Source organism: Vulpes vulpes, chromosome 3, assembly GCF_048418805.1.
Source record: "Vulpes vulpes isolate BD-2025 chromosome 3, VulVul3, whole genome shotgun sequence".
Classification (NCBI taxonomy): domain Eukaryota; kingdom Metazoa; phylum Chordata; class Mammalia; order Carnivora; family Canidae; genus Vulpes; species Vulpes vulpes.
In genome coordinates this window covers 53,815,757-53,842,901 of record NC_132782.1, presented here as the reverse complement: position 1 = coordinate 53,842,901, position 27,145 = coordinate 53,815,757, and the positions used below count along the sequence as shown (strand labels likewise).

The window sequence follows — 27,145 nt, the reverse complement described above, 5'->3', positions numbered from 1 at the left end:
CGAGAACTGCAACTTAGGTGAGGTAGTGTGCTAGGCCAGCGCCTACCTGGGTACAGTGCCTCAAGTCCACAGAACAGAAACTATCCTTGGCTTTTCCTGGTAGATATGTTTAGTGTACTCCTGGTCTCCAAGTTTGACTCAAGGAAGAGACATAGGAGCCTCAATGTCCACCACGTACAGGGGCAAAAAGTCAGGGACTGGAACTCATGCTTTGAAGGTCACTGCTCACTTATCTGACAGCTATAGCATCATAGAAGAGCAAACAATTAATCTCTGGAGGAGAAAGAACACAAATGCCATTCTCATGACTTGATATCATTCTGGGCCTTTTTTTTTTTTTTTTTTTTTTAAATCACCGTCTATTGGGTGATCTGTCAGGTACTCACAAACTCACCTCTGCCAGGGCAGAAATGGCTGCAATCGAGCCCATGTGTTGCCGCTACTAACTAGAGTATTTGTACTTAATAAAGATATTTAAAAATAGTCACAAAAATGTAGTCCCTAAACCCAAGATCAGTATATTTTCAAAGATGGTCAAATCTTGGGCTTTGACGCTTGACTTATAAAGAAGAAGAGAGAAAAATAAATTGAGGGGATGGCACAAGGATGTTCTGTGTCATGGGCTAGTTGTGAGTCAGCAGTACATCCTTCGTAAAGATTGCCCTGTTCTAAAAGATATCCCCTCGGTTATAAAACCCCCTCGGATTTTTTAACACTCGAGTATAAGCATTCTTATTATAAAGCATTATGCAGTTTTATGATCACAATTGCTTGGATATATGGAGTATATTTTGGAATCCTCATTTTGCACTTCTGAAGTTAAAGCTATAGGCAACAGAGTCCTTTGCCTACAGTTATGACAATAGAAGAGTTTGAGTCCAGACTTGCTCCTGTGTCTTCAAAGTCCCAGAACCCAGGCTCGTGGAAAAGAAAAACTTCACACCAGACACTTGTTAAAAACAGCAAGGCATATTTTATTGGAGCTAACTATAGAAAGGGAGAGACTTCAGTGGGTAAATTGAGTTCAACTCCACTAAATAAGAAGTAGTGGGCTTTTTAAATGCTAGAATGTGCTGAAAGGGAAGTACTGAAGGACACTAGGGCTGAGTGGCCAATGTGCTTAGGCCTCTCTGGCATTTATTAAAGTTAGGTTCCCACCCTCCCACAGAGACTGGGAGACTCTGGCTCTATCTCTTATTGATCATATTCAAAGGGATGGCACCCAGGTCCTTGGGACAGACATTTCTGGGTTGCAGAAGATACATCTCAAAAGGGACAGAAAAGGGACTTACAATTGCAGGTTTTCTAAAGTAAATGTTCTAAAAAAAAAGTGAGGTCAGGGGCGTATAGTCTGGTTTTGGTTGGAACAAACAGTAAATTCTTTTGGCAACATTGAGCTTTCTGAGGTGGTCATTTAAAGGGGTTGGAGTTGTCATCCAGGGATATGGACTTGAGCTAATAGAAGCCAGGCTAGAGTTTGTTCAAGTCTCTTAACTGGGAGGTGGAATGAAAGGGGGGATGGTGGATAAAGTCATGTGTGCTGAGAGTTTTGCAGTTTTCACTTGTCAGCATTCCCTGTGGTCTCTTCATTCAGTGTTGGATGGAATGGATTTAAGGCTTCTGGGGACGTCTTCCTTATGCCAACGCTAAAGAGAAGCCCAATTTTAGTTTAGACTCCTGAAAACTGCAAGCCTCATGTAAGATCCATGCTTGCTCTCAACAGCATACTCTCCTGTGAGGGTCGAAGATGAAGGATTATGCTCTTTTACGCTAAAAGACAGTATCTACCTGCCTTTCTGCCTTGTGTGTCAGAAGTACCATTTGTCCAGTAGCTGTAAGACAACTGTGGCCTACTCCCTAGAGGAAGCCAAACTTTCCAGTAAATCTATTCACCATAGGCTCTGGAAACCTTGATGAAAGGCTCAGGGGGAAGCAAATATATTATTATTATTTCCACTGTTTGATTCTTGTAGCATTCATTAGATGATTATAGCTTTGAGATTTGATGGATGGAGCATTCTATCTTGTCACTATTTCTGAGCTGGTCTGTAGCTACTCAATAATTACCATGCAACACAGTGGAGGCATGTTCAAGAATGCTAATGAATTATCAGTTCTCTTAAAGCCTCATTAGATTTCTTGATAGCAAAGCCTCCCATTGACAAGATCTCTAACATGATTTTCCAAAGACCCTTGTTGCTTGTCAGGCAAGAGATTATCTGTGCATGCATGAGGTAGTTTGGAAACCACCCTGATTTTCTGCTATGCCGTTGTCACACACATTTGTTTTTGTTAGAGTTTTGTATGTGTGTATCTGTGATAGATGTGTGCTATGGAGGTGGGAGAGGTGGATTGAGGTCTCTGGAGAAAATAAAAGAAAGGCAGCACTAAATCCCACTGTAGAATTGAATTTTCTAGTTGAGAATTATTTTAAACTCCTCTTGAACTATTGTGTTTCACCCCCAAATCTGTTTTTCTCTCATAATTAAATGGGAAAATGATCCCCTCAGTTCTTCTGGCCAAAAGCCCGGCCATTATCCTTGGTTACCCTTTCTCTTTTAGCCCTCACATTCAACCACCAGCAAATCCAGTTGGCTACCTCCAAAAGGTATCCCAAAATTCTATTCTGTTCTCTGTATCTGCATTATCATATCTCTAGACCAAGCCATCACCCACTCTGTCCTGATCTACTAAAACCACTTCTTTGCTTGGTTTCTTGCTTCCATTCTTACCCCCTTAAGATCCATTATCCCCAAAGTAGCCAGAATGATCTTTATGAAAATAAATCAGATTGTATCACTCTCCTGTTTCAAATCCATAGTATTCTATAGCAAGTAGAATAAAATTAAGACTCCTTTACCTGGTCTACATTGCCCTGTAGGAACTGACCCTTATCTACCCCTCAGGCCCCTCCTAGCATTCTCTCCACTCTTCACCACCCTCTAGACAGGCCTAACTCACAGCTTTTGCACTTCTTGTCCTCTTTGCCTGGAGCATTCTCTCCTCTGAGCTTCACGTGGATGACTCCATCAACACTTAGGTTTCAGCTGAAATGCCATGTGAGAATAATTCCTTGAAGAACAGCCTCCTACTCTCAGACACTTTCTATAAGATTGCTCTGTTTTATTTTCATCAAAGAACTAGTCATTCGTTAGGATTTTATTATATTTTTTATGCCCATTTGTTTATTGCCTGCCTCCCATGACTTGAATGTAAGCAACATGAGGGCAGGGACCTTGTTTTTCTCGGTCACTGCTGTATCCATCATAACTAGAAGAATGCCTGGCCTGTAGCAGGAGCTCACAAAAGATTTACTGATTGAATGAAGGAACAAATAAACAAGTGGATGAATGTAGTACAATTCCTCTTTTTAAAATGAGGAAACTGAAATCCCAAATTGAAAGCAACTTGTCCAAAACCTCAAAGAGGAGACTTATTCTTCTGATCTTGATTTTTATGATCTTTCCAACATATTAAACTGCATCTCTACATGGTTCTCAGCCAGGGTGGTTTTGCCTATCAAGATATATTTGATGATGTCTAGAGAGATTTTCAGTTGTCCTAACTGTAGAGAGATTGCTACTGGCATCTAGTGAGTACAAGTCAGGGATGCTGCTAAACATTCTATAATTCACAGGACAGTTTCCCATAACAAAGAATTAGGTGGCCAAAAATGTCAGTAGGGCTGAATTGAGAACCCTTAGTAGTAATTGCAAAGGCAGGATATGCCTCCTACATTCTCCACTCTTCCTCTGAGCCACGGGAAACCTTACATAGGACTGCCCCCATTGCTCTACCTGAATTAAACAACAGTCATCATCCAGGGAAGATGTCTTGGACCACTAGATTAATCTTTTCTCTCTCTCAAGTCAATCCTCCAACATCTAATTAGCATAGAACATGCCACTTTCAATTAATATTGGTTATGAAATTTGCTAAAGAAATTAATTGCCCAAACTGTCCCTTCTGCTCACCTGTAGTCTACCTATCTTTCAGTCATAAATCCTACCACTTCCAGGAAGTTTTTCCTGAGTCCCAAGCAGAGTTCATATCTCCCTACACCATATTCTCTTAGCACTAGATGTGTATGAATTAAAATACAAACTTAAACTCAAGAGTTGCTCATTTTCCCACCATCCCCAGCTTATGCATTCCTTGAGGTAGGCATAAGAGTCTCAACTGGGCACTGCACACAGAATGGGTGCTTAGTAAGTACCTTATGGAAGGAAGATGCATATTTCCAACAGGCTATATATCCATTTAAGGTGACAAGAAAGAAAACCTTGCAAAATCAACACAAGAGAAAAGGCAAATCTTTCCTCTTTCATTACAACAAAAGGAAGTTGGAAGGCAGGAGCATTAATTGACATATCTTTTCAGTTTATTGCTTCTCTTTTGTGGATGAATGTAGGCATTTGTGAGGTAGACATGTAGTCAACTCCCCACCAACTTGGGAACAGCCTGAATGACGAATTATCTCTAAGGTGGTGGTAGGGGTCCCTGGTGCAGGAGGAACAGTGCGGTCTCTGCAAATCCCTAAGCCGATGACAGGGACAGGGCAGGCAGCAGGCTGTGTTATCTGTACCCCAAGGAAGATAAGGAAAACAAAGTAGCCACCCCCATACTGCTTTCCCAGAAAGCCGGCCAGCTTGACTTAAGCCTACTGTGCTATTTAACTCAACACAGTTGCAAACAAACAAGATTAGAAATGAATGATAGATTTCCTTTTAAAATAGAACATGAAACAAAAGCAATTTTTTTTCACCATGGGCAAAGCAAGGGAAGTGCCTGTTTGAGGAAAACAATTACACATCAGCTTAAATTACCTGTTTTAAAACACAAAACTCTGAACTCTAGAAAGCCTTTAGAAATATGGCCATGTTCCTATTTTATGGATGAAGAAACTGAGATCTGTAGAGCAGAAAGGACTGGCCTGAAATCATATAGCACACAATGGAAACTGAGCTTCCTGTCCCCAGTTCCCATTGTATGTGTGTGATGTGGAATGGGGGGGTGGAGTGGGGAAGGTCAGTGGACCTGAGAGTCTAAATACCTGGGCTTCAGATTTTATCAAACGACAAACTTTATGATTTAGGACAAGCCACTGCTCCTTGCTTCACCGTCCCAATCCATTGTGTAATGGGATTGGCCTGAATGACCTGTAAGCTCCTCCCATTCCAGCCCATGCTGGACTTCAGCACAGGCTAATAATAAATAAGCAAATAAAAATATACACAGTATATACTTTATACCAGACACTGTGCTAAATATTTTTCACACAGTATCTCATTTAATCTTTATAACCCTATAAAATAGGCACGTTTATTTTTGCCATTTACATATGAGAAAGCTGGGACTCAGGTTAAGTAACTGGCTTAGAGTCACACAATTGGTGTGTAGTGACAGTAGCATTTAAACATCTACCTGTCTGAGAGATCCCTGGGTGGTTCAGTGGTTTGGCGCCTGCCTTTGGCCCAGGGTGTGATCCTGGAGTCCTGGGATCGAGTCCCACATCAGGCTTCTTTCATGGAGCCTGTCTGACCTCAGGGATAGAAATTACAAGTTCAATGAATATTCAAATATTAGTTCAGTTCAGTTCTTCAGAGACTGAGAACTCACGCCCATCTCCACAGAAATCACCCGTACTTGGGACACTCTGTGACAAAAACTGTATCTCTGTAATTTATACCCTGTTGATCCAATTATACTTTAAGACTGCCAAGAAGTCTAACATTTATTCTATAAAAACAGTTCTTTAGATGAGGGAGAATTATGTTTATGACCCTTATTCTGAATATCTTCTAATTTTGTAAATTTAGATTTCTAATCACTTCTCTGGTTCTTTGTTTGGACCTACTTTCAATTCCCTTATTACCTCAGCAGGATGCCTCTGCCCACACCCAACATATCTTACACTTTCAACTTAGAATATTGAATAGAATAATACTGATTAAATTCCTAGTGTTTGTAAAAAGGATGGGAGCAGAGATGATGAGTTCATTGAAAATATGAACAAAGAATCTTTGTTTGGAGCCATGATAAAGTCAGTACGGAATCATCCTCTCATTTTTTTCTTTTCGAAAGATTTTATCTATCCATTCATGAGAGACAGAGAGAGAGAGAGAGAGAGAGAGAGAGAGAGGCAGAGACACAGGCAGAGGGAGAAGCAGGCTCCATGCAGGAAGCCTGATGCAGGACCTGACTACGGGACCCCAGGACCATACCCTGGGCTGAAGGCAGCACCAAACTACTGAGCCACCCAGGGATCCCCCATCCTCTCATCTTAAACAACATTTTTTAGAGGGCAAAATGAGCCAAGGGAAAGAAATAATAAAGATCAAAGTTAAAGTCTATGAAATAGAAAACAGAATAATAATAGAGATAATCAAGTATCTGAGAAAGTGCTAAAATTGGTAAACCTCTAGCCATATTGATCAGGAAAAAGAAGGAAGCAAGGAAGGAAGGAAGGGAGGGACGAAGGAAGGATGGAAGGGAGGGAGGGAGGAAGGAAGGAAAAAGGATCATAGGTATAGATTTTATTGATATTAAAAGACTAAAAAGTAAATATTATAAACAACCTTATGCTAGTAAATTCTACACATTATTTGAAGTGGACAAAAGCCTTGAAAAACACAAACTACCAAAGTTCTCTAGAAAAAAATAAATAACACAAATACACCCATGTTTTTAAAGACTTTGAATAAATATTTAATAACCATCAAAAAAAAATGACCATGCCCAGATGGTTTCACTGGTGGATTCAACCAAGCACTAAAAGAAAAAAATGATAATAATTCTCCATAATATCTTCCAGAAAAGAAGAGAGAACACTTCCTGACTCATTCCATGAAGTCAGCATTGTTCTTGATACAAAAGTAGACAAAGATATTATATTAAAAAAAAAAAAACCACAAAAACTGACAACCCAACACCCTTCCTGACACAGAAATTCTTAATAAAATTTTAGCAAATTTTAGGGTCCCTGGGTGGCTCAGTGGTTTAGTGTCTGCCTTTGGCCCAGGGTGTGATCTTAGGGTCCTGGGATCAAGTCCCAAGTTGGGCTCCCTGCATGGAGCCTGCTTCTCCCTCTGCCTGTGTCTCTGCCTCTCTCTCTCTCTCTCTCTCTGTGTATGTGTCTCTCACAAATAAATAAATAAATAATCCTTTTAAAAAAATAAATACAATTTTAGCAATTTTAATTTAGCAGTATAGAAAGAGTTCACACATCATGATTGAGGTTTGTCACAGAAATATGTTTTTCTTAAGATTTGAAAATCAATCTGTATAATTTACCATATTAAGAGACTGAAAAAGAAAACCCACATGATAATCCCAATAGATACAAAAAGTATTTGACAGAATTCAATGTCTTTTCATGACTAAAAACTCCTATCAACCGAGAAATAGAAGAAAGTTGTTCAAACTGATAAAGAGCATTTATAAAAACCTTTGACTAATATCATATTTAACAGTGGATATTGAATCTTAATATTGGGAGAAAAAGGCAGGGGGATCCCGGGGTGGGTCAGTGGTTTAGCACCTGCCTTTGGCCCAGGGTGTGATCCTGGAGACCCAAGATTGAGTCCCACATTGGGATCCCCACAGGGAGTCTGCTTCTCCCTCTGCCTATGTCTCAGCCTCTCTCTCTCTCTCTCTCTCTCTCTGTCTTTCATGATTGAATAAATAAATAAATAAATAAATAAATAAATAAATAAATAAAATCTTAAAAAAAAAAAAAAGAAAAAGGTAAGAACACCTGTTCTCAGTGCTTTTCTTCTGTATTATTCTGGAAGTCCCAGCCATTGCAATAAAGCAAGAAAAATTTCCACACAAATTGGAAAGGAAGAATAACATTATCATTATTAGAAGATGGTATAATGTATTTGTAGGCCTTAAGGAATCTCCAAAACAGCTATAAGAATTGGTAAGTTTATAAAAAAAAAAAAAGAATTGGTAAGTTTATCAAGTTTCCATAATACATGAAGATTGTTTAGAAGCAATAAAAATTAATTGTATATAAGCTATAAGCAATCATAAAATAGAATTAAAAATCAATAACTTATAATCAAAATATGAAGTGATTAAGGGCAACTGGGTGGCTCAGTCAGTTAAGTGTCTGTCTTCAGCTTGGGTCATGATCCCAGAGTCCCAGGATGGAGCCCCATGTCTGGGCTCCCTGTTCAGTGGGGAGTCTGCTTCTCCCCTTGCCATGCACCCCACTTGTACTCTCTCTCAAATAAATAAATAAAATATTTAAAAATATGAAGTAATTAGTGATAAATTTGACAAAAATGTGCAGAGTTTATACACTGAAAACTACAAAACATTAATGAGACATGTGAAAGAACACCTAAAGAAATAGGATATATCACACACACAGATTGGTAGGCTCAATGTTTTTAAGAAGTTAATTCTCTCTAAACTGATCTGTAGATTTGATGAAATTCCAATTAAAAATCCAGCAGGCATTTTTTTTATCATTAAGATCTATTTATTTTCTAGGTAGTAATAATAGCAAACGGCAATCACACTGTTTTTTTTAATAATAAATTTATTTTTTATTGGTGTTCAATTTGCCAACATACAGAGTAACACCCAGTGCTCATCCCATCAAGTGCCCCCCTCAGTGTCCGTCACCCATTCACCCCCACCCCCTGCCCTCCTCCCCTTCCACCACCCCTAGTTCATTTCCCAGAGTTAGGAGTCTTCATGTTCTGTCTCCCTTTCTGATATTTCCCACACATTTCTTCTCCCTTCCCTTATATTCCCTTTCACTATTATTTATATTCCTCAAATGAATGAGACCATATAATGTTTGTCCTTCTCCGATTGACTTACTTCACTCAGCATTATAATACCCTCCAGTTCCATCCACATTGAAGCAAATGGTGGGTATTTGTCGTTTCTAATGGCTGAGGAATATTCCAAGGTATACATAAACCACATCTTCTTTATCCATTCATCTTTCAATGGATACCGAGGCTCCTTCCACAGTTTGGCTATTGTGGACATTGCTGCTAGAAACATCGGGTGCAAGTGTCCTGGCGTTTCATTGCATCTGAATCTTTGGGGTAAATCCCCAACAGTGCAATTGCTGGGTCGTAGGGCAGGTCTATTTTTAACTCTTTGAGGAACCTCCACACAGTTTTCCAGAGTGGCTGCACCAGTTCACATTCCCACCAACAGTGGAAGAGGGTTCCCCTTTCTCCACATCCTCTCCAACATTTGTGGTTTCCTGCCTTGTTAATTTCCCCCATTCTCACTGGTGTGAGGTGGTATCTCATTGTGGTTTTGATTTGTTGATTTCCCTGATGGCAAGTGATGCGGAGCATTTTCTCATGTGCATGTTGGCCATGTCCATGTCTTCCTCTGTGAGATTTCTCTTCATGTCTTTTGCCCATTTCATGATTGGATTGTTTGTTTCTTTGCTGTTGAGTTTAATCAGTTCTTTATAGATTTTGGAAACTATCCCTTTATCTGATATGTCATTTGCAAATATCCTCTCCCATTCTGTAGGTTGTCTTTTAGTTTTGTTGACTGTATCCTTTGCTGTACAAAAGCTTCTTATCTTGATGAAGTCCCAATAGTTCATTTTTGCTTTTGTTTCTTTTGCCTTCCTGGATGTATCTTGCAAGAAGTTACTGTGGCTGAGTTCAAAAAGGGTGTTGCCAGCAAGCATTTTTTAAATACAAATTTAATTTTCAAGATGACGTCAAGATCTATATGACAATTCAAAGGACTTACTATGGCTAAAACAACTTTGAAAAACAAGAACAAAGTTGCGGTTTTTATACCTGATTTCACAATTAAAAATCTATAATAATCAAGACAGCACAAATTTGACATAAAGTTAGAGAAATCTATTAATACAACAGAATTGAATATAGAATTAGACCCACATGTACATATATGGTCAATTGATTTTCAACAAAAACACAAAGGGAATTAAATAAGGGAAAGGATACATTTTCAACACACTGGTAAAATTTGATAGTCATTTGCAAAATGAATCAACCTCAACTCCTACCACAATATTAGAAAAAAGTAACTCACATGAAACAGATTTAATTATGAGATAAAACTATAAAACATTTGTTTTTGGTTTTTTTTTTATAAATTTTTTTTATTTTATTTATTTATGATAGTCATACAGAGAGAAAGAGAGGCAGAGACACAGGCAGAGGGAGAAGCAGGCTCCATGCACCGGGAGCCTGATGTGGGACTCGATCCTGGGTCTCCAGGATCGGGCCCTGGGCCAAAGGCAGGCGCCAAACTGCTGCACCACCCAGGGATCCCAAAACTATAAAACATTTGTAAGGGAAAAGTCTTAATGACCTTGTGTCAGGCAAAGACTTCTTAAGTAAGACATTGAAAGCATAAAATATGAAAGAAAAACATAGGTATGTTGAATTCCATCAAATTGCTCTTCAAAGGATGCCCGGGTGGCTCAGTGGTTAAGCATCTGCCTCACCCTCAGGGCGTGATCCTGGGGTCTCAGGATCGAGTCCCACATCGGGCTCCCTGCATAGAGCCTGCTTCTCCCTCTGCCTATGTCTCTTTCTCTCTACGTGTCTCTCATGAATACATAAATCTTTTAAAAAATTTCTCCTCAAAGGGTACTGTTAGGAAATTTAAAGTGAAGTCACAGATTAGGAAATAACATTTGCATGATATATAGCTGACAAAGGGCTTTTACCCAGGAAATATAAGGCACTGTTACAATTCAGCAACCTAATTTTTTTTTAAAGATTTTATTTTTATTTATTCATGAGACACACACACACACACAGAGGCAGAGACATAGGCAGAGGCAGAAGCAGGCTCTATGCAGGAAACTCTATGTGGGATGTGCTATTTGTATCAGCCAAAAATTTGACATAATATGGCTAAAACAACTTTGAAAAACAAGAACAAAGTTGCAGTTTTTATACTACCTGATTTCACAATTAAAAATCTATAATAATCAAGACAGTACAGATTTGACATAAAGTTAGAGAAATCTATTAATGCAAGAGAATTGAATATAGAATTAGACCCACATGTACATATATGGTCATATACTGACTCCACCTGAATGTCAATCATCAAGGTAATGTAAACAATTTGTGGCAAATCAATCTTATGGGACAGTAGTTTTCAACAATAAAAAGAACAGACTATTGATACATGCCACAACATGGATAAATTTCAAAATAATTTTACTGAGTATAAGAAGCCATGTCAAAAAAGAGTGCATAGTGCATGATTCCATTTGTATAAAAAATTTTTTTAAGGGAGGGGTAGAGGGTAAGAGAGAGAGAGAATATTAAGCATGCTCCACACCTAGCACAGAGCCCAACACGGGGCTTGATCATGAACTGAGCCGAAATCAAGAATTGACCACTTAACTGATTGAGCCACCCGGGTGCTACCATTTGTACAAAATTTTTAAAAAATGCAAACTAATCTACAGAAAACAAATCAGTAGCTTCTTGCAAACAAGAATAAAGAGAAGAATATGGCATGAGGAAAATTTTTGGAATGATGGAAATCTTTGTAATCTTAATTGTTGTGTGGTTATAGGATGTATCCAGATGTCAAACCTGTCCAATTTTACACATTAAATGTGTGCAGTTTGTTGTACATCTACTATATCTCAATAAAGTGGCAAACAACTTTTTAAAGAAGTGAGGCAAGGAAGGAAGACTTAAAATTTTGTAACCATGACCTTGACAGAATCCTCAATGAGAAAAGCATGTAAGGGGGAAAAATATTGAGAAATTGGTGGGAAGATAATTCAAGAAAAAGTCATGATATATTTGGCAAAGAGCTTTGAATCCACAGCATTCTATCAACCATGTTTTCTGTCTTAGTTTGATTCATGTTGGTTTGATGGAAGAGATAATCTGAGAAGAACCTGAAGCAGTGGTTTTAGAGTGTAGGCTGCAATATAATGCATGATACTTGAGCAGAGTATAAGAAAGGATATGAAATCATAGGCTTAAAAGTGTCACTTTATCACACACTCTACCTCCAAGCAGAGTTTATGTCAGAGACAGGTGGAGAAGAAAGCTATGCCCCATCCATTTCTCTGCACTGTGTTCCTAATATTAGGGAATGTCTAGCCACCACCCATCAAGGAGGCTTGGATTCATTGACTTCCCTCTCTCTTCATCTCTTGGAGTATCCATGGAAGAAATCCTTCTCAATCTCCCCTAGGAGACAGCCTACTATAAAGAGTACAGTTCCTGACAGCATCCATCTGCAGTTTTTAAAGATCTATCATAGCGTTTGAGCTGAGCCCCTTTTCTGGCAATCCATAGTCAATGAATGAGCATCACCATGCCTGCTCAAGTTGGATTCCACATAGGACAATCCTGGGATTAGAGCTGTCTGATGGGTTGGTGAAAATGTTCTCAAAGCTTCCCCAAAATCTGAGGTTCTTCCTATGTAATCATCCATCCTTCCCTCCTCCTCTCCTTTCACAGATTTCAGGTCTGCAGTGTAGTCAGAGACTTTCCCTACCCACTTTTTCTCCCTCCTCTCTTTATTTTTCATAGACATTACCTCAATATATATCTCACACTTATAACTCTATTTTGACATCTGCTTCCTGGAGGGCCTGAAATAACATGCACCCTGTCACCCATTCCCATCAACTAAATCCCCAAGTTCCCCAACTTTACTGCCCCTGCCTTCAGTCAGGCTGCTATTGCCCAGGAACTACCCTGATATGGTCCACCATTGGATCTGAATTCCAATGGTGGTGTTACTCTGGGAACAGAGTGCACACTCTGAATATCTGAAAAGGAAGTCTACACATCCCTGAGAAAAAGATATGATTTGGAATGGGGCTATGAAGTCTGATAATTCACTGGCATCTAATGTTCCACGTTCCAATGTTACCTTTTCCATCTAAAACAAGAACAATGTAATCATAGTCTCTGCTTTCCTTTGCAAAGAAGCAGGAAGGCTGGTGAAAATCTTGTTGGTAAAGTGCTGTGAACTTCTTGGAAGCTCTGATAATCTTCTATCTATGGATAAAAATGCTGACCTGCCATTATTCCCATATGTGCTTTTCATTTTGGCTACAAATAAGGCCTGGCTGCCTTCTTCTGGTGTTTATAATTCTTTAATCTTGTCTTTCAGTACCTTTCTCCGCCTACATATGTTCCAGCCAAATGGAGCCACTCGCTTATCCCCAAGCACAGTCGGTGCTTTCTTGCTTCACTAACCTCACTCATTCTCTCTCCTCTGTCTGGAATCTCCTTGCCTCTCACTCCCAAAGCTGCTTGTCCAAATTCCAGCCATCATTTAAAACCTATCTGAAACATGACATCCCCTAAGAATCCTCAGAGGTATCCTCTCCCTCTGCTAACCATTCCACAGTAATTTTTTTTTGTATATTTCTCATAATATCCATTGCTTTCCATCTTGTCTTGTGTTTATTCGGTGCATATCTTGGACCCCCTACTAGGTTATAAGCTCCTCGCCCATCTGTCTGATCCTCACTCTCCTCTAGCACCTGCCCCCTAGGGGGCCTCTCAGTCCCTTGGTCCTGAATAGGTCATTGTTTTCAAAGTGGTGATGGCTTCCCTTGTACATTTCCATAAAATGTCTCTTTGAGACCCAACATCACAGACTAGCAGGGTTGCTAGAGAGGGCTAGGCATCTTTGCCAGGAAATCAAGGTGTATTGTGCAAGCATGTGAGTCCTGCATCGTTAATGCAGTTCTCTGGTCAAACTGGCTAGGAGAGTAAAAAAGCAGATCTCCAAACTTCACATGAGGATATGAATGCCCATCATTTTTAAAACAGATCCTTTCCCCCAGTGTCTGACCAAAGGTTTCAGGAGTTGTTGCAGGTTGGGGAGAACATCAATAATAGTAATTCCCATCCAATCCCTAAAACCCACTTCATTCTTTGTTCTCTCATTCTATTCTCCAGTCACCACCAGGTCTGACTTCTGGCCATCCACCACTCACTCTGTAAAGTCATGCCAAAAACATGGATGGAGTTCCAATGCATTTCTCTGAGAGCCTTACAGTGCTTCTAGCCTTGCCAAGGAGTTCTCTTTCTCTGCTACATGTATCCAAAACCAGCTTCCATGGACATGTTTACCACTTAGTAAACATTCAACAACATATGTTGAGGCCTATTGTGTGCCAGGAACAGGCCCAGGCATATAGAGATAAATAGGACCCAGATCCTGCAGGCCAGAAACACTCAGTGAGCCAAAACAGCCTTAAATCTTCTGAAACACATATTTTTTTCTTGTTCAGATTTTTACGACCTCCTTGAACACTCTTACTCTGTCAATTCTCATTTTAAGTTTCAGTTCTAGAATAGTTTTTAACAGAGCAAAAATAACCTTCTTGATTCGGGTGATCGACTCAGCCAACTCTATCTATCTAGTTTTATAAAAGCTCTGGGACAGGTCATCAGCACACTATAGTACAGTAATCCTGGTGTAAGACATAATAAGAGGAAAGTTGTTCTCTCACAGCTTAGTCTTCCATGCAGTATAGATATTCTTTGTTCTTTTTTTTTTTTTTTCCAGGAAATAAAGACGGCTAAGAACAAAAAGTTCTAGAAGGTAGTTCATAAGACCTCAGGCAGATCATACTCTTGTATGGCAATTTTCTCAGGTGTGGATAATTAGCTCTGGCTGAAAATGCAAGAATATTTTCCCCAACAGAGCAGGAACAAACCTGGTGTTTGTCTTAATTTGCAAAAGGTTTCTAACAGTAGCATTTTTAATCGACCAACCAAATATCCAACAGCTGCTACCAGCCCGGGTCCTGAGGCTGGAATGCAGTCTGACTATTAATTTCCTGAAAGCCTAGCAAAACAAAGTTGGATGCCAGATTCTCAAGTAAAGTCTCCTCTTCGAATAACAAATCTTTCTCCAGCTTTTTAACCTCTTCCCAAGGTCTCAGCCAAGATAAAAGAAACATAAAAGTGTCACCTTGGATCCTATCTTACCACTACTGAACCACCTGAGAAACCTATCATGCTTGCCAGCAGAGATTGGGCTTCATCTTGTCAACTGCTTGGCTGCCCTGGGATTTTCCATTCTTCACATCTGTCATTATCGAGACACACAGACATTTGTCAGTGAGCTGAGCCTAACTTTTAAAGAGTTGCTCCTGAGACATGCTTCAAAACTTGGAAGCCTGGATGTGTGGAATGAGCTCTGGGCAAGCATGGTGGACTTATAATTCCCTGTTTATCCTTGAGAAAGCTCTTTGAAACTGTGTATTTACCTGAAGTACAGGGAAATAGTACCCATCTGCCTACTGGATGTCGGTAACACTCAAATGAGGTAATGTATATGAATATGAGAGCAAAAGACTCCAATAATTAGACAGTAACCCCTGACAGATGAGTTGGGCTCTCTATGTCAGGGGAGAGAAACTGCGATTTTTAATCAGGCCAAAGACCAAGAGGAACAAAATCAGTCAGCAAAGCCTGAGATAACAAGCTTGCACAAAATTCAGCAAAATTTGCAAAAAGACCCCTGCAATACATCCTGTTATGTTCTCCAGCGGTTGTTACATCCTGAAACTGCTACCAGAAATAGTGAGCTGTATCCTGCTTGCCACTCTGCTCCTGAAACTTGCAGTTTGGGACTTGTGTCTGGCAAGTTTCTGTAAAGGACACAGAACTTGTGGGTTTTTTGTTTTTGTTTTTGTTTTTGTTTTGTTTTTTTGCCTATTTAGCCCTGAGCTTAATCCTTCCCCTTAAGAACGTACTTTTGATTTGTTGGGAAGCTATGTCTCTGTGATTTGCAAACTGTATGGCAATAAAACTTTTCCCTGCCTCTGACCAAATCTTTGCATTCCAGGAATTTTAATTGACAAATACATTTGATAATAGGAAAAAAATCACTGTGTAAATGTAAAGAAATAATATGGTTGATGGTTAATCTGTTTAACTTGTATTTGCTTATATAGACCTAACATAAATAGAGATATGGTCTTTGTTCAATAGCAAAAGGAAAGAAATATGTTAGGGTTAAGAAGTAACACCTGTAGCCTGGACCATGTTTGAATTTTAGCATGCTGTCAGGTACATGGAGAAATAAGTTTTCATTGAGTAAAACCTGTGTGTGTGTGTGTGTGTGTGTGTGTGAGTGATGGGATACAATCTGGGTATCAGCTTCAACTCCATCTGTGCCTTAGCCTGCAGCAGGCATCTATCTCAGGCATCTCCATGCTCCTGGAGGGTGTTGCTAACTAGCCCCAGGCATTACTGTTAAGGAGGCTTGTGCCAGGACATGGAGCTCAGTGGAGGAAACCAACAGGTCCAAAGATGTTTAAGAAGTTTAGTTGGGTATCATTCTGCTTAAAAGTGTTGGGAAAATATAATTGAAAACAAAATCTCTTCCCAACCCAGAAAACCTCTCTACAAAGGAGGGAGAGAAAAAGACACTTTAACCATTGAATAAGCATTAAACCATGTGATGATCATCATAGGGTAATCTGCTAAGTGATTGCAAAGAAAGAAAAGACTCTTACTTGGCCCCTTATACAGCCAAGTAGATACAAGTTATTAGATATATGTTCTCAAGATAAACAATGACTGGTCCTCAGGGAGGAAGACTTGACAGCCCCTTTTGTCACACATAGTTTATCCTAACTCTACTTTGAAATTTGGGGAGATCACCTGTCTTAGCCAATTGGCTTTATCTGGAAGAGAAATAAACTTTTCATATCTTTATGACAAGAAGTAGCTTCGCAAACAGGAGCAAAGTACTCACTGAAATTAGCCTCTGACCTCCTATGGGAACTGGGAAATAAAGAGCTACCTCCCTGATGTTTGCACTTCCAAAAGATAATTCCCAGATTCCTGAGGAAGACACTCTTGGGTCATATGACCCAAGAGTAGTAAAAAAACTGACAATAGATCTATCTAGTCTTCAAAGGGGTGCGTGTCAAAGAAATAAAGTGCTTACAACTATAAGTTTTCTTTTTTAAAAGATTTTATTTATTTATTCATGAGAGAGACACAGAGAGAGACAGAGACATAGGCAGAGGGAGAAGCAGGCTTCCTGTGGGGAGCTTGATGCAGAACTCGATCCCAGGACCCCAGTATCATGCCCTGAGCCAAAGGCAGATGCTCAACCACTGAGCCTCTATTCTTAAATTACTTAAGAATAGAGACCAAATTATAAGTTTTTGAAGGTAAATGCTCTAAGCAGAAGGAAGAGAAGGAAAGCCTTTCCTTTATTTTCAACAGGAAAACTAAGCCTCTTATTTTAAATTTGTATTTGCCCTTACAACAGCCCATAGCTTTTTAAGCAGAAAAGTTATATTTGAGAGAACTGATGGAAGGTATGATTGGTGAATTTTCTGATGATAGAAAATCTGGATAATTGTACTTCCCTTTATGGTTGGCTTTGGAGACCAAGAGAATCCCGAATTCCTACTTTTCCTATGGCAGGTCTCAGACTTTCTTGATCTTATGACCTCCTAGTAACTAAAAGGAAGATATCAACTCTCACATATTAGTCAACTACTAGTTCATATCTGCTGTCCTTCTGGATATTTCTGCTCTGAATGCTACCCTCTGCATGATCTCAGCCATTATCTGTCCAGGAAGCCAGCCTCCTTGCTGACAACCTCTGCAACTCTGACCTCTCTGTTTCACAGAGTGTTCTTGCTGGACTTTTGAAGACCTGGGGCTGGAGAGCTGAAACCCTGTTGGTCACATGTTGTGGTTCTACATTCATCACATCCTAATGCTGCTCAGGCTTCCCACAATATTGTCACAGGTCACCCCTTAGTGACAAATGATGTTTGAGGAAGCTGCTCCCTTCACCACCACCACCTGCTTACCTTCTATATCCAAAACTCTCTTCTACAAATAGGGGTACACTTTCTCCTTCCTGTGTCCCACTTGGATCCCCAGTGATAGAATTCTTTATATATTCACATGTAATCTTCTCTTACCTAGTGCATAGGTGCTCTGAAAGAACTAGTTGGGACAGTTTAACGTAGTGCCTTGAGGACAACCAGAGTCCCTAATTCCCAAGATAGTCTGATTTTAGCACTGAAATTCCCCCAACTCAGTCCAGAGCAAATGAGGACAGTTGGTTACCCTAAGACAACATCTAAGACTATAATGAATATGCAAATTCCCTGGGGATTTTGTGAGCATGAAGACCCTTGTACAGTGGGTCTGGGGTGTGGCTATATTTTGATTATCAAGGGCATAAAGTGGCAGCATCCTGAATTTGGTTTTTGTTTTCTGTTTTTTGTTTGTTTGTTTGTTTGTTTGTTTGTTTTGAGATCTCTAATTCCTTCCCTTTCAGTCTTGCTACTGAAAGTGAACATCCATACTAGCCTCTATTTAGCAGTGATTTCTCTGTACCCATGATCCTATTGTCCTCACTGCAATCTGGCTTTTGCCAGAGGCTCCTCTGATTTACCAGTTAGGTTAATTGCAATCCTGGTAGTAAACATTATTGACCTCCTACTCAATATCCATCCCTAATATTTTCCCTCCTATAGGAACTGAGAAATGAGCAAAATGGATCTAACAGGATTTAGCAACTATGTTTTCGAGATCTTGTCTGTAAATTAAGAATAGAGACCATTTATTACTCATTCCTAGTCCTTGAAACACAAAGCATGATTCCTTGCTAAGAGTGGACTTTCCATAAATGCTTGTTGGTACTCTCTATAGGCCCCCATCTCATTCTCCAGCATCTAATCAACACTTAGAATCTTTCTTGCAAATAGAAAAATGATAGTAGGAAAGGCATCTTGAAGTTTTAAGGACATAGAATTTAGAACTGAGTTTTAAGAACGGCTGTGTATATCTCTAGGCTTCACAATTACCATAAAATGTTATTGTTTGTCTTTAACAGTGATGGGACTCAGGAAAGGCCACCCTCAAACAGGCCAAAGTGGCATATAAATTATTCTGAATTAAAGTTACTTAAGAAACAGCAGATGCAAGGAGGACACTCTGATACTCCTATCTCCTTGAAAGCAGGAAATAAACGTCCCATGCAAAAGGTATTCTCCCTATACCAGGATGTAGAGAGACATTCTTACTTCCAGAGATAGAGAATTTAGGGCCAAGAAGGCTATATAAACAAACTCTGATTAGTTACTTCACTGATTAGTACCTAAGTCTAAGTCAGTTCTTCATAAAGTTATTGTTTCTTTGTCTAAAAGGTACACAAACAGCCTGCTTTGGCCCATTCTTAGGTCCCTTATCTATGACACCTCTATACATATGAAATTAAGTTTGCGGTGTTTTTCTCTTGTTAATCTGTCTTGTGTTAATTTAACTACTGGACTAGCCAAAAGAACCAAGAGGGATTAGTGGAAAATTTCCCCTTCCCGATAATAGCAAATCCTTTTAAGTACGTGGCATTACCCTATGAACTCACTTACTGAGGTTAAGCAAAGAAAATAGTTTGCAGAGTAAACACATGTCAGTGGACACTCAAAAAATAGTGTTAGCCTAGGATGCATCAACTTAAAAACATCTATAAAGTAGATAATTACTGTCCAACTGATGGCAAACAAATTAATAGAGTTAAAATTAGCACAATTTAGTTAATATTTTGTTTTTCCTTACAATGGCTTTGTTTGCAGGTAGAGGAACAAAAGGAGAAGAAGGAAAACGTTGAGCAGAAAGAAGATAGAAGAGATGCTCAGGGAAACTTCTCATTATATAACCCATCTAAAATATAAAAAAACACATATTTTGTCAATGCATGGATGAGCTGTGGGGAAAGTGAAGAAGCCAGGCACAAAAGAAAGAATAACTTGTCCTAGCATGAGCTCTGATCCGGGTCGCCTAGGGTCTGGCTTCTAACTGAAGACAAAGCCTGAGCTTGGGTGGAGTAGGAATGGATTACAGACTGCCACACAGAGCTGGATTCCTTAAGGAGAAAGTCCCAAACTCACAGAGGAAGAAAATGGACAAATACCTGATTTTACTTTGACTCTAGCTGGAGGAGAAAGAGGAAAGTAAAGTAAAGGAGGAATGAAGGTAGAAGAGAGATTGAGGGGAAGAAAGAAGGAAGGGAAAGAAATAAAAGAAAAAGAAGAAAGAAGGAAAGAGAAAGAAAGAAAGAAAGAAAGAAAGAAAGAAAGAAAGAAAGAAAGAAAAAAAGAGGGAGGAAGAGGAAAGAGTTTCCTCTGAGAATTCCTAGCCCATATAGTGTTTATGAATCTGAATCCAAAATTTATCGTACTTCTATGTCATTAAAAAATCCAAGCTAAAAATTAAGTTCTAAGAGATCCTGGGGTGCAGTGTGTCTTGATGACTGGAAGGAGCAAATACAAGTCTTCTCTGGGGAAACAAACTTTAAAACTCAGGCCTCAAAGGATTTCTGCACAGAATATTCAAGGAATAGGAACTCACATACCAAAACCTCTACTCACCAGAATTAACCTGTGTATGAGAGTCAGCAAAAACAATTAATTACTGAATCTCACCCATGAGTATAGCTGATACAGATTGCTAGAAATAGAAAATAAATATAATTAAAATACCTGAAGTAATAAAAGCAGGCATTGAAATAAGACAAATGAAGATTTTAAAATTTGACCAGGTTTAGAGTTCAAAGAAAACCCAACTATAGGGATGCCTGGGTAGCTGAGCTGTTGGGCCTCTGCCTTCAGCTTAGGGTGTGATCCTGGGGTCCGGGATAGTCCCAGATTGAGCTCCTTGCAGGGAGCCTGCTTCTCCCTCTGCCTGTGTCTCTGCCTTTCTCTCTCTCTCGCTTAGGAATAGATAAAATCTTTAAAAAAAACCCACTATAGAATTTTTATATATTAAAAATACGTAAGTTGGCATTGAAAGATTGTTGGGTGACTTAAATAGTATGTTAGGCACAGCAGAAGAGTGATTGGCCTCTAAGATAAGTTTGAAGAAATTATATAGAGAATAGAATAGAGAAACAAACAATGAATACATTAAAAGTTTAGATACAGAGACAATAGAGCATAACTCTAATGTACTCATCAGAATTTCAGAAGGAAGGAAGGAAAGAGAAAATACTTGAGGAGGTAATGGTTGAGATTTTCTAGAATTTGTAGAAAATAGAAGCTCTCAGATTCGGAATGGTTGGTGAACTCCAAGCAGAATAAATGGAAAGAAACACACTGAGAAACATTGTAGAGACACTATAGCAGTGAACATCAAAAGAAAGCCTAGGAGTAGTTGAGAGAAAATATTACCTATGCAACTGATAATTTACTTCTCACCTGCAACACTCGAAGCTAGAAGACATTCTTAAAGTGCTAAAAGAAAATAATTGCCAAAGTAGCATTGTATATGCAGTGAGATCATCTATCAAGAGCAATAGAGAAATGGGGAAATTTTCAGACCAACCAAAACTGAGTTTACTTCCAAAAACACTCCCTAAAAACAAGATGTCAGGGTGATGTTCTTCAGAAAAGGAAAAGATTCCAGAAAAAAAAACAAGAAATGAAAGGAATACCAAACAAAGAACAATGTCGACTTGCGGATAAAACCAAATTGATAGTGACTGTAAAAGAAATTAAAATATAGTTCAACTCGTGGTGTTGCAAAATCAAGATAAAATTCATATGCTGGGCAATATTGGCATATGGGATGAGGAAACTGATTACCTCAAGTCATTTGAATTTCCTTCTGTTATTCAGGAGGAAGATAAATACTTTGGACTTTAGATTAATTTTGAATTTTGAGTTAAATGGTCATGTTAATATTTTAAGGGTAGCCAGAAAAGTGGAATGCAAAACTTCTAGACTGGTGGAGGAAAAGAAGTTGAATGGGGTGGGAGTAGAGGACAGAGTCAATCCAAAGAATGGAATGAAAATGGAATTTAAAAGAAACACTTAAAAGAAAAATGGAAAGTATGAAATAAGATGAAAGAAATAAATTCAAACATGCTATTTATCTCAGCCAATGTGTGAGAACTGAACTCTAGTTGGAAGACGGGTTTTAGGTGGGATTTAAAACAAACTCAGCTATGTGGTACATACAAAAGAAACAACAAAACCATAAAGACGTAGAGATGTTTAAATAAACAGATAGAAAGGACGACTGGGTGACTTAGAGTTTGGGTGTCTGCCTTTGGCTCAGGTCGTGATCCTGGGGTCCTGGGATCGAGTCCCACATTGGGCTCCTTGCAGAGAGCATGCTTCCCCCTTTGCTTATGTCTCTCCTTCTTTCTCTGTGTCTCTCACAAGTAAATACATAAAACCTTAAAAAAAAAAAAAGATGGAGAAAGAAATTCTAGGGAAAAGTCAAACATGGTAGACTTTACGTTAAAAATATTATTAGCAATAAAGAGGTTTGTTAAATATTAATAAAAACTTTAATTATCTATGAAGATAATTCTAAACTTGCAATCAACTAAAAACATATATACAATATCCAGCAATAGGAGAGTGTGCATCATTTTTGAGCCCACATGGAATTTTTGCAGAAATATAGTTTCATGTTAGACCAGAGAAGTCCCAATAAAATTTAAGGAACTTGATACTACATTCTCTGGTCATGGCATCAATAAGTTAGAAATCAATTTTTAAAAAAAGATGAAAATAGATTACTGGAAGCCGGAATACTTTCAATGACAATTTTATCTCAAATCTTTCTCTTAGGCTTTGCTGATTGACAATTTTGATAAATCCTTGTATTTTCTGGAACCCACTATTTTATTTTTTCTTTAATATATAAAATATTTGGTTGAAGTGTGACCAGTTTGTAAATTGGTTCTCTGGCCATGTAGCATACACATGTATACTTAAATGTACGTGCTCACTCTTTGGTTGGTTGACCTAATTTAATTTTAAAAACGTGTTGTATTTCAAAAAATTCAGTTTTCCGTGTTAGGAGAGCCATTCAATGCTCTATCAGTAATCGAAATTTATTTAAAAAAAAAAAAAACCTCTTCAGGGGCACCTGGGTGTCTCAGTTGGTTAAGTGTCTGCCTTTGGCTGGGGTCATGATCCCAGAGTCCTTGGATAGAGCCCCTGCATCAAGATCTGGGCTCCCTGCTCAGCAGGGCGCCTGCTTCTCCCTCTCCCTCTGCCGCTCCCCCTGCTTGTGTTCTCTTTCTCTCTCTGTCAAATAAATAAGTTAAAAAAAAAAAAAAAACTTCTTTGGTATAATTATGCTTTAACCATCAGTGGTATAAATATTAAATAAATTTTTAAAAATTCAGTTGTCAATCTTTATGAGAGTTCTTTTTCATTTGGGCTTGAGATACTCCAAGAGGTTTCAAATGGTTCAGTTAACTATAGTCAATTTAATTTAATTTAATTTAATTTAATTTAATTTAATTTTTTAAAGATTTTATTTATTCATGAGAGACACACACAGAAAGAGAGAGAGGCAGAGAAACGGGCAGAGGAAGGAGCAGGCTCCACGCAGGGAGCCCCATGTGGGATTTGATCCTTGGACTCCAGGATCACACCCTGAGCCAAAGGCAGGGACCAAACGGTTGAGCCACCCAGGGATCCCCAATTTCTAATTTTAAAGGATGTTAATACAAATAACAATATGTAGAATTAGTTTGACAAAGATAGGATCTGTGAAGCTGATTATAATAAAAATGTATTCAATTATAAATTCCATAAAAGCAAGAGCCGAGTCATTTTTTCCTCACCATTTTATCTTCAGCGCTTAATATCAGATCCAGTACATAGTAGATATTCACAATTTTTTTTTGGCGGGAAAAAAAAAAAGATAATGTAAATGTAGGGTGGTCAGTAGCTAAAGGCCAGAAATAAAAGAACCATATCTAGGGGCACCTGGGTGGCTCAGTGGTTGAGCGTTTGCCTTCAGCTCAGGGCGTGATCCCAGGGTTCCGGGATCAAATATCATATCAGACTCCCTACAGGGAGTTCGTGTCTCTCATGAACAAATAAAATCTTTTTTTTTTTAAAAGGATCATATCCAATATGAAGGGAAAAGTGCTTATAGTCATTATTTTATTTCTTTCAGCCAGTATCTATGGAGTGCCTACTCTGTACCAGGAAAAGCTCTAGGTGTTACAAGATACCTTGATGAATGACCAGCAGGATTCCTTAACCAGGTGAAACTTATAGTCTAGGGACATACAATTTGTTGGAAATATATAGGGTGGTCACGAGAATCAAGTTCTGAGGTTTTGAACAGTGTGGTAAGGGAGTGGGGGAACTCAATTCATCACCTGCTATAGGTATCTTACAATGAAATTTTTATTTAACCCAGAATTTGATCACTTATGGTAATTCTTTAATATTCACAGTTGACACAATACTTTAATATTCACAATCTCATCTAAAGCAGAAAGACTGAGAATTATGACTACTTTGCAGATGAGGAAAACAAAATCGAGATGCAGGTAAATCTCAAGATTGGAATCCAGATTTCCTGGATCCAAATTATCGGAGATAAAGGCGATGCCATGTTCTAAAGATTGGGTTTTGGTGTTTGTTCGTTTTTAGCAAATATTTGAATAAAAAACATAATCTCCTTTTCGTACTTTTCAAAATATCCAGGTCTCTGGCTTTGGCAAATTTCATGTCTGGATGATTGTCAGAACTTTTCACTTTTTTGTCTGAGAATTAGCCATTAGAGATAGAGACACGATCAGAAAGTCCTCAGTTACATGAGCAGGAGTCCCTGGAGGCAAGGTTGGCTGGATATGGCATTAGTCTACTGTGAACTTCTTGCAGTGAGGCAACTTGGTCATGCATCTCCGTGTTCCCAGCGTCCCCTATTGTGGAGCTGGCCAAATGAAGATGGATTGGCAGTAAAGCATGTCATTCCTCCATGCCACTCTGGTGGCCACGGCCAGCCCCAGGCCCTGTGACACTGTGCCTCAAAGTATCTTCCCAAACTGCTCTGTCTCTGTTCTGCCTTTGCTCAGAAGCCTTAGGTGGCTCTCTCTTGCCCACTAAATTTTGATCAGATCCCTCAATCTGTCAACCAAAGTTCTCCATAGTCTTTTTGAGGTTTATTGTGTTCCACTCATTCAACACCTCCCCTCTGGGCAACATTGACATCCTGGTCTCCAGCCACAATACTCACTATCACCACAGCACACTTGATTTTGTACAGATCCGTATCTTTGCTCAAGCAGTTTCTTCTGTCTAGAGCACATTCTGCAAACACACATATATGTGGAAGTCTAACACATCCTTAACAATTTCTACTTCTCCTTGGATCCTTGACTCTTAAGGAATCACCTTTCCCCATGTTCCCACCATGAGTCCTGAGTTTGCTTGGCCTCCAGGACACTTATCTCATTCTACCTTGCATCAGTTACTGAGCTATATGGCATGAGTGTAGGAGTCAGGCTTGTGTACAGCACCAAGGTTTCAATCACGCTGACCCTGGCTCAGTTTCTGTCACATAGTTGATGTTTTATAAATGTTTCCTGAATTCCTGAAATTAATCAGTGATATCACGTAAGGTAACCAGAAATGCCAAACTCACCCCTATAAAGTCAACTTGACCCTGATGGTTTCCTCCCCTCAAAAAATGAATGCAATGACACAGATGTGGGGCAATACGGTCACACTCACAAAGAGTGTGACAAATAGAACATGTTATTTGGCATCTATTTTTAGAAATGAAGAATACTTAGAAACTCAAGATGGGGCAGTGGAAATTAAAACTGTCTGTTCAGTATTGCCAGAATATTACTAATGCAAATTGTCTAATGATCCCAGAAACTGGCACAGCCAGGGACAAAAAGTTTTCTCACCTCTATACTTGTTTACCACATACTACAAAGTTAATTTGTATATAGCTCTTCTAAACTTTTATCTTGCTGACTTTCAGTCTCCCAAATTCAAAAAAAAATATTGAATTGCTCCTGACATCTAGCTGGCTTGATCTGGAGTGCATGCATAATTTAAGCTGATTGAATATTTTGCCACATTAGAGTGGAAAATATCTGAATCCCCCAAACAGTAAAAGAAAATGACAGGCTCAAATGCCACTTGGCATCACCTTCCGTGATTTCCGCCAGGTAATTAGGGCAGTCTAGGCGGCTGAAATGGAAATTTGCCTTTAGCTACAGGATTCACTCATGAGCACTCAAGGCCCAGAAACAGATGACTCTGTCTTTAGCTGATGCAAAGTCTTTTTTCCTTCCTTGGAAGAGAGATAAAATAAAAACACTCCTCAGATTATTTGCTTTTTTTTTTTTTCTTTTTTAAATAGGCTTTTTTGAGTTGATCTTTTTAACCAAAGAAAAGGGGTTTGGAAGAAGCTTTCATTACGAGACTTTGCTTGACTTTGAAGTAAACAAAAACAACAAAAAGACACTCCTAAAGCCCTCCAGGTTTGTCAGAAAAAAACAACTAATGATGAGCCTTTGACTTCTCTAACCCTATGTCACTCTCCTACCCACAAGGCACAAAAGTGCTGGTTCTTCCTTTGCTCCCCTCCTGAGAGTTTGAAGACAGAGTCCTCTCCCCTCCCCCCAGTCCCAGTCTCAGCTGTGACTGTAGAATTGACAGCACCAAGGAGAAAGTCCCCAGGGAGATGGGATGTGGCATTCTGAAGACTATGGGCAGAAAAGGCTAATGAGCTTCCTGGGTAGCAGTCGTTGTCGGACTGGGCAGGGAGGGGTGAGGGGCCAGGGAGAGAAGCCCAGGATCTGGGAGCAGGTAAGTGCTCTCTGTTGTGGAGCAGGGGCATCTCATCAGGCCTCACCCAGCTAGGGTTTTCCTTAGGGCTCCTGTTTCTTTTTATTTTCTTTCCATGCTCATCAATAAGAATTCTGATCTTACTTCTGAGAGACCTTGACACTGAGAATGAGGTAGAGGACATTAGTATTCTGGTCCCTGGGAAGGGATGGCTCCGGTCAAAAACATGTGCTTTATTCAGCAAATTTGTGGAACACTTAGCAAGTGTCCTATACTGGCTGAGTTCTGGGAATTCAGTGGGTAACTAAGAAAGGCCATGCCCTCATGGAGTTTATATCCTAGAAGAGGAAGATGGACAACAAAGGTATGAACAAGCAAACAAACCAGATCGATATACATAATAGTTGTAGAGAAAGTTTTGCAGGGTGGAAACAGTGAATACAGGAGCAAGCAGTAAAAGGGGGTAGGACAAGTTCCAATCTGATGGCCTCTACAGATGCTAAGAAAATAGAGTGTGCGAATCTGAGAAACGGGGAACCAACCAGACCTCTGACCAAAGATGTTTCC

At 39.2% G+C, this 27,145-nt stretch overlaps 1 protein-coding gene across 1 annotated transcript in view; it reads left to right on the top strand.

Annotated features, from left to right (window-relative positions):
* RTP4 (receptor transporter protein 4) overlaps nt 1-19,719 on the top strand; it is a 99,752-nt gene extending 80,033 nt beyond the window's left edge. Inside the window, exon 6 of the transcript XR_012000427.1 lies at nt 19,592-19,719. The gene's annotated coding sequence lies outside the window, so the exon portion shown is untranslated. The remainder of the gene's footprint in view (nt 1-19,591) is intronic.
* Nucleotides 19,720-27,145: the final 7,426 nt, after the last annotated feature.